At 60.0% G+C, this 8,210-nt stretch overlaps 1 long non-coding RNA gene across 1 annotated transcript; it reads right to left on the reverse strand.

Moving 5' to 3' along the window:
- Positions 1-2,562: 2,562 nt before the first annotated feature.
- On the reverse strand, positions 2,563-7,783 carry LOC125613133. The gene is made up of 2 exons (XR_007343622.1): positions 7,636-7,783; positions 2,563-4,884 (listed from the first exon to the last, which is right to left on the reverse strand). It is a non-coding gene; the product is annotated as an uncharacterized LOC125613133 (long non-coding RNA).
- Between the last annotated feature and the right edge of the window lie 427 nt (positions 7,784-8,210).

The following is an 8,210-nucleotide window of genomic DNA, read 5'->3' on the forward strand; positions in this document are numbered from 1 at the left end:
ATGTCCACTTGAGCAGGAGCCAGAGTCAGACGTGCAGCTTGCTGCGTGGAAACGACCCGTCCCCTGCCGAGGCCTGCAGCTGGATGTGTTGACCACAGGTGACAAGCTCTGGGTCCCAGGGGTCCTGCTCATCGCAGCCTCTGGCCATGGTCGATCCAGGAGCCCTGGGCACTCCCTCCCGCTCTGCGGTGCTGGCCCGCGCCCGGTCACACACCTGTCACATTTGGATGACGTAGGGCCCACTAAGCTAGAGAATCTGCCTAAGATCCAGGTTGGCAGCGTCTGACCCTCGGCAGGCCTGCCCACCCTGGGTCCCAGCCCCGCCTGGGGACGCTGGACTTGTGCTCTCTGTGGACCCGTCTCCCACCCCCGTTTCCTGCTCTCAGGAGCCAAGAACCACGCACAGGTCACCTTCTCTGCTGCTGTCCTCTCACCATGTCACCTGCTGGCCCTGGGAGACCTTGGGTTTTGTCTCATCATCTATTTGAAGAGCTCACAGAGGACGTGTCACCCCAGAGTCCTTGCTAACAAGATGGCCCCATGGTGGGGACACAGCAGGTGCCCGTCTGTTGGACCAAGGCCCCCTCTGGGCAGCCAGTCACCACGCTGTGTGCAGTGCTGGGTACAGGGCCTGGTGACAGGGCACACACTTGGCCCCTCAGCAGCCCCTTGGTGACAAGCCCTGGATCCAGGAGCCCAAGTGAGAAAGGAGGGGCCACCAGCACTTATTAAGCGCTTACAGTTTAACGCCCCTGGGCAGGCTCGAAGACAGTGGGCCTGGCTTTCTTGCTGTGAGGATGTGGCATCGGGAACAGCTGCCCGGGATCCTCTGCAGGCTGGATTTCCTGCCCGGCACTGGGGAGCCTGGGGGCGGGGTGGCGGGTAAGGTTTCCCCTGTCCTCGTCCCCACCCCCGCGGCTCCCAAGCCATCCATCAGCCCACGGCTCACCTGTGAAACCCAAGGCTGGGAACCTCTGTGCTATTATGTTACAAAAAAATCAAGATTTATTGGAACATGACAGGCCGGGGGCTTTTATGACAGCGTGGCGCCGGTGCCTTCTGTCAACCTGTCTGTCCCCAGGGGCGGGAGCGTTTTATGACTGTGACACCACTCCATCTCTGCAGGCGTGCAGCCTCTGACAGGGAGGACAAAGTGTCCGGCCCGTCCGGGCCCCGGCTGGAGTGTCACCTCAGTATTGCGCCTGGGCCCCATTCCCTGGGGAGGCGCCCGGCTCACCCACCCGCTGCTCCTGGGTGTGAGTGACATTGGAATCAGCTCCGGCGGGGCTGGGCCATCCATGTCCAAGCCTTCTGCCGGCCTTTCATCCTCACAGAAGGAGTTAGGGTGTAAAAGGGTGTTCACTCCTCGTGAAATCGTCCTTTGACGTCTCTACAAAGTGCCGTGTCTCAAGAAAGAAAGACACGATTCGAGGACCATTTGGAACCTCTTGAAAGAGGAGTCGGCCCGTCCTGGAGCGGCCGGGTGAGGCCTGTGAGGACAGGCGGCTGGACGGCTGTGACCAGGACTCTGGCCAGCTCCCCAACCTGGTAGCTGAAGTGGGACGTCGGGAAACCCGAGGCTCTTGGGTGTGCCGCGAGCTCTGCCTCGAGGTGGGGCTGCGGCACTCGGGGCTGCACGTCCCGGACGAAGCGCTCCGAGGTCCTTTTGGTTTACAGGTGTTGGCGTTAGCTTCCTACATAGTCACCGAGATCCCCACTCTCTCTCTCGCCTGGCACCTGGCTCTGTGGTGGGGAGGCCAGGAAGTGTCTGGCATACCGGAGACGCACGGAGGGCGCCCAGTGCTTGATGGTAGCTCACCGCTTGAGCGCCACCTGTGCACCTGCCCAACTCGACCCACTGTGTACGTTGCTTTATGTCACTTGATTCCCCAACTGGATGGGGACGTCCTTGGAGGACGGGGCATCCTGGGCTGCTCATGCTAGTGGCTTTGGAAGACACCAGCGACTCCTCACAGAACTAGGTACGCCCCCAGCGTAGGGTCCACAGCTGCACCTCTTAGTTTTCACCTGAAATGGGAATGGACGTCCTCACCAAGCCTGCACCTGGAGGCCCGGCACCTTCCGCGTGTCCCTCCCTAGGTGACCACGTGTGTGTGCTGCAGCCCACCCGGCAACAGAGTCATCAGCACTAGAAAATGGACCGTGCGCCCTGGGGAGCAGGGGATCCTCAGGCACACCGTGGAGGAGGAGCCGTCTGTATGTCCTGCCGCTGTCTCCAGGACACTCCGGAACACGGAGCTAAGGAAGCAGGAAGAAGGGCCACGCTTGATGGGTGGGGGGGGAGACCCGCAGGTGGAGCCTGGGGTCTCCAGGGCAGGGAGCCCACACTGCCCGTACGCTGGTGGAGGGTGCGGGTCATTGCACATTTGTCCAGACCCACGGAATGCCCACACCAGAGCGCCCACATGCAAAACAGGGCTCTCGCTAGCCACATGGTGTGGACCCCGGCTCAGCCTTGAGACGTGCGTAGCAGGGGACTGTGCACAGCACGGACAGAGGGCGGAGACGGATATTCTGCTCAATTTTTCTGCAAACCTAAAATTGCTCTAAAAAGTCTATTGATTTAATAATAATAATACAAACAGTACAGACTGCCCAAGGTCGAGTCCCGCCTCAGTGAGGCTGTGACAGGATCTTACAGGTGTAATTAAAGTCCGGGGTCTGCCAACTGTTGGTGAGGGAGGCTGCTCTGGATCACCTGGGGCCCATCATTTGGGCCATCAGAGCAGGCGTCCCCGAGGCAGGAGACACCACGCAGGACCGCAGCCCTGCCTTCCTGGGGACCGCCCTGCTCTAGGCATTTGCAGCTTCCTGGCCGGCGCCCCAGAGTGGAGCCTCTTAATATCTATCTCCCACCGATTCTGCAGCTCTGTTGGCACCCGGCTGATACAGCATGTGACAGCTACCTGGCCTAGGGTGACCTATGGGGCTGATGACAGCGCCCCTCATCAGATGGGGATGGTGTGGGTCATGCCCTCAGGGCCCAGGAAGGTTGGTACAAAGAGGCTCGTGACTCCTGACTCCCTGGGAAGAAACCAGAGTCTCAGGAGATTCCATGACTGTCCTGTGGCGTCTGGCAAGGAAGTGGCAGAGCCTACATGCCATGCTGGGCTCCTGACGAGGCATGCGGGAGCCCAATGCCACTCCAGCGGCCTCCACCGCCCGCAAAGCTGATGGCGTTTGTAGCTGGAAGGTCTTCATGATGTGTATATGCAGTTCAGACCCTGTGTCCTGCACAAGAGGACACTGAGGCTCCAGGATGGCCGCTGGCCCACTAAGTACCCTGCAGACGGAGAAGCCAGCGGGTGCACCCAGGGCGGCAGGAGACGGGGGTCTGAGAAACCCGTGGGCGCCGCTCGAGGCTGTCCCTGCCGGCTCCTGTACAGGCCTCGGCTGGGACTGGTCTCCGTCAGGCGCTCGTCCTCCTGGGGCACAGGAGGGAGCTGCCTGGAGGACCCAGCTGCTCTTGCCATGGGCACATTCTCCACAGTCCTCCCCGACGTGGCAGAGCTGGGACACTGTCATTAAAAAATCTGGAATTTGAAATTAAAAAAGAAATCGCAGGCTTCCCTTCTGGACTGTTCCCTGGGGTGTTTCCCTGGCCCAGAGGAAACCCGACGGCCGCCCGGGTGAAGGAAGCAGGCTCCTGCGTCGGGCAGAGTTCAACGTGGGGAACGGTGTTTTGGTTCCGGGGTGGAGAGAGGGCTTCCCCCACTGACACCAAGAGCAAGGAGAAGGCGGACAGGACCTCCCCACGTGGAGTCCTGGACGCGTCCCCAGGTGGAGCCCGAGAGATGGGACACTTTTCCCCAGGTCTTCTCTTCTGCCCTGCAAGGACTGTCAGGGCTCTTAGAGAGGGGCCTGTCCTCAAGACAGGGGCAGAATGTCACCACGACTCCCCGCCGCCATCATGGGGCTGGGAGAGGCCAAGTGAACCGCTGGCCAAGAGGCTTTGCTGGCCAAAGCCACCCCAGGTGACCGAAGGGGGAGGACATTCACGGAGCACCAGCTCCACGCCCAGAGTCAAGCGCACATTGCCAGCGTCTCTACTGAGAATCGCAGCAAGGATACCCCACTTGGAACTTGTGCTGAGCTACCGCACAGCAGGCAAGGCGCCCGGTGCGCATGAGGGACCTCATTCAGTCTCTAAGTGACCCTAGGAGGAAGAGAAAAGCCACTGCTGCCCTTCAGTGGAGGAAGCGCTTGGAGTCGGCAGCACCTAGTGAAGAAATCCACGTGGCCACGGAGGATGCCACGTGACAGGCAGTGCTTGGAGCCACCACTCGCTGCTCGAGTCCCCGGCGGCGGCAGACAGAGGAAGGCGCACAGAGAGCTGTCCTGCCCTCTGGCAAGTGCTGGAGGACAGGCCTCAAGGAGGCTCAAGAGAGGGCAGAGGCTGGCGCGGGCCGCAGTCCTGGGAGGGGACAGCAAGGGTCGTAGGCGAGACTCCCAGCAGCACAGATCAGGAAATAACCAGTGCGCTCGGTCCCCACGGCTGCATGGGGTGTTGGTCAGTATCCAGGACAACGTTAGACCCAGGGCGATAGATGGCTGGAGACAGGGAGAGGTTCTGGCAGAACTCCAGCTTAGAACCTTCCGTCAGGGGGTCCAGAGTCCTTGGGGTGATCAGCAGGAACTGCGTGGAGCTCTCGGGCACCGGCCACGGCTGCTGTCCCACGGTGGGCTCCTTCCTCCTCTGAGAGGCCTCAGCTCTGCTGTCCAGGGCTGTGGCCCCTGTGAGTCAGGCCCGGCCTGGGACAGTCGCCCTGGCTGACGGTCAGCTGCTCGTGGGCTTTCACCGTGTCCACACAGCAGACGAGGCTGGGATCGAACGGCTGGGGTCTGCATCTTGCCAAGTGACACCTGCCAAAAAGAACCAGATGTCATGAAAGTCGTCAACAGCCATTTGTTCAGAAGACAACGCTGTCCTGGAACACGCACCTGAGAGTGACTGCTCAGTAGTGTTGATTAAAACAAGAGATTCCGCCCCCGGGCGCCGGGCAGCGGAGACCCCGGAGGCTCCCGCACGGACACCCGGAAAGAACGTCCGCAGGTCAGCCAAGAAAGCAAAGGCTTTCAAAAGTTTTCAAAGGCTGAGGACTTGAAGAGGAGTTCTTCCCAGAGTCCCACATGGACAGCAAGCGGGTGGCCACCAGAGGAACACACGTTAAAACCACGAGAAGACAACCATGCAAGCCCGTGGCAACGACTCGAACACGGTGCCCGGGTAGTGAGGGGGACGGATCGCCGGCTGACATGCTCTGCAGAGCCAGGTGGCTGTTCGGTGAAGGCAGGACACCAGCTCCCTGATGGGCCAAAACGTGTCTGTGAGAAAGGGGTCAACACCCATCCAGGACACACGAAGCAGAATCTTCAGAGCAACTCTATCCACAGTGACAAGCGCCCATCAGTGAGAGCAGATTGGAGGGTTCCCACACAGCAACAGAGGGACGGTGCTCAGAGCCAGGGAGGAGCGGAGGCAGCGGGGCCTCGGGCCACAGGGCCACCGGAGCCCGCACCGTCTGCAGCTGTTCCCCTGGAGCCTGAGAGTCTCACGAGTCCTCAGTGTGAGGTCATCGGCCAGGCTGACCTAGGGTTACAGAGGCCTGGTCACCGTGGGGGCTGCTGATGGGGAAGGGGTCAGGAGCACCCTCTAGGTCCTGGGAAGTCAATATTTTAACCTGGTGGTGGTCACCCCAGGATTCACATATGTGAGAACTGTTTCAGCCGAATGCTTAAAACTGGGCCGTCCACTGCACATTTACAATGATCAATTAAAACTAGGGAAACAGTGGCCTTTCCCTCCTTCTGGGCCAGAGCTGAGCTGGGGTGATCGACATTCTCTGGGGCGTTGGGGTAATAGCCACATCAGCAGGGACTGGGATGGGGCACGGAGGTGCCAGGGAAGCTTGTTGGGTGACTTTAGCGTCACTTCTGCCTCTGCTGGAAGTCCCCGCCGTCATGAGCCCTTCCCGAGGCGCTGGTCAGCATGCATCTGTCTCACCGTCCTCTCCTGTGCGGGACCCGAGGCCCTGTGCGTGTGCCCCACGTGCAAAGACTCGCATGCTTCACTGATGTTTTTCGGGGTCTGGGTGCACACCGTGATGTTTCGAGGTCTTGTTTCCCTAAACGCGTGCGCCTCTCAGGTCTGGTTGTGCCCGAGCGAGGAAGGTGAGCTGCCCCCGGGCCGGCGCCAGGTGCCCACACGCGGCCAGAGGCTTTGGAGGCCCCAGCCTCACCGCCTCCCAGAAGCGAGGCCCCCAGATCATTGTCTCCGGGTCCTTGTGAGGCAGCAGAACAAAACCCTGCCCCAGAGGAGGGCGGGCATGGACGGGCATCGGCCACACTTGGGTTGGTCCACCCTCCTGACCTTTCAGAGCGAGTCAGACGAGGGGGGGAGCTGGAAAGTGTGGAGGTGTCACATGAAATCACAGCAGGTGGCCTCCTGCCCACTCCCTTTGCCAGGGGCAGTTCCGGGGGGGTGGGCGGACAATGGGACTGGGGTCTCCTCCGAGCGCAGGCTGGAAGCCACAGAACCCATTTGAGGACTGAGAATTTTCAAAGAACTCAAGTCAGAGCCGACGTGGACAGAAACACTGAGCAGACGCATCTGCTTCCGCCCCTGGGCTTCACGCCTTTGCACCGGGGGCCACAGCGAGTGGTGACCAGGGCCTTGGTGCCCTCGAGCTTCACAGCTCAGCCCTCTGCCCTGGAGTGTGGGGCCGACTCAGGGACTGGGAGCTTCTGTGTTGACACCAGAACATGGAGTCTGCACAGAAGCACCAGGAGAAACAGCCACAAGTGTCCAACACTGTCCTCGGGAGCCTACAGTCCCCTGCACAAAAGGCGGCCTGTGGCACCTCGGTGGCAAAGGGACTTCATTTGGAATTCATGTGCATGATCCAGAGGTTTTAGAGGCAGAGCTGATTTCTTGTTCCTTTGGGCCTGGGGGGCTTCTGCCTGAGTCGTGGAAACCCAGATCATGTTACCTGGATTAATATGCACGACTCGGGTCAGCCGGGCAGAGTCCGAGAGCCAGCTGGCCTGTCGGCTGTGCCCTGTGCTGCACCCCGAGTGCTTGAGCGAGACTGTCGCAAGACTGGACAAAGGTGCAGTGAGCGGGAGTGGGCGTGGAAAGCGGCGTCTTTGAGATTTGTTTTCTCACCTGGACGCGAGGATAATGGGCTCTCGCCCCCCTGGGCTGTCACGGGGCTCGAAGCGCCCGGCTCACCCCTGGTGGCCGGCGGTGAGAGCTCAGGGGTGGGCGGAGGTGCTAGAGAGGGAGCATGGGGAGAAACCGAGGCAGAAGGACTTAGTGACCGTCACCAACAAATCAAGGTTAAGGCTGGAATGTGATTCCCAGCTCCGGAGAGCGTCCCTCCAAAGACAAATGAGGGCCACCGGCCCCCGCCTGGAACTCCTGTGACCTCACCCCAGTGGGCTGGGGTCAAACTCTGGGCAGGGGATTGGCTCATTAAACAAATGACCTAATTTAGCACTCGAGACACCCGAAATTTACTATGCTAATTTGTCAAGTCATCCAGATCACCCACCCCACAAATGGTTAGCCTACAGGATTTAATGGCTCGCTCGACAAAATTCAGACCCACTAACCCGGGGCAGGTCAAGTCGGAGCAGCAGCGACGGCCCAGGCTGCAGAGCACCGGAGAGGCTTCTGGGCCGAATCTTGTGACCAGCCTTTCATCTTGTCCCTTCCATTTTTAGCACCTCTCAAGGAGAATGGTTTATGGAATGAGGGAGCAGGAAGCAGGAAGTAAGATGCAGGAAGCAGGAAGCAGGAAGTAGGAAGCCTATTTGGGGTGTGCTCGTGATAAGCGAGTCGAGGCTCCTGTGCTTGGCCCGAGACCGTCAGGAGGGAGTGTTGTTTGCAGGCTGTCAAAGCCCTGCCGCTGAGATATGAGAAAGATGGCATTGAGGACAGTTACCAGAGAACTGTGTCCTGCTCATCGATTCTCAACCACCCGACCCTCTATCATGGTGTCATTTTCTCCAAGGCCTTGTTTGTCACTGTGCTGCAAAGACAGATTCTGTCCACCTCGTGTTCCGAGGAAGACAGTGGAGGCTGCTGCCAAAGGCCACATTCTGAGGGCTCTGTCCCCGAACCATCTGGACAGCTGTCTGTTTACGTGGCGAGGACAGCAGAGCTCCCAACTTGGAGGCCCATCTGG

Source organism: Marmota marmota, unplaced genomic scaffold, assembly GCF_001458135.2.
Source record: "Marmota marmota marmota unplaced genomic scaffold, marMar, whole genome shotgun sequence".
Taxonomy (NCBI): Eukaryota; Metazoa; Chordata; class Mammalia; order Rodentia; family Sciuridae; genus Marmota; species Marmota marmota.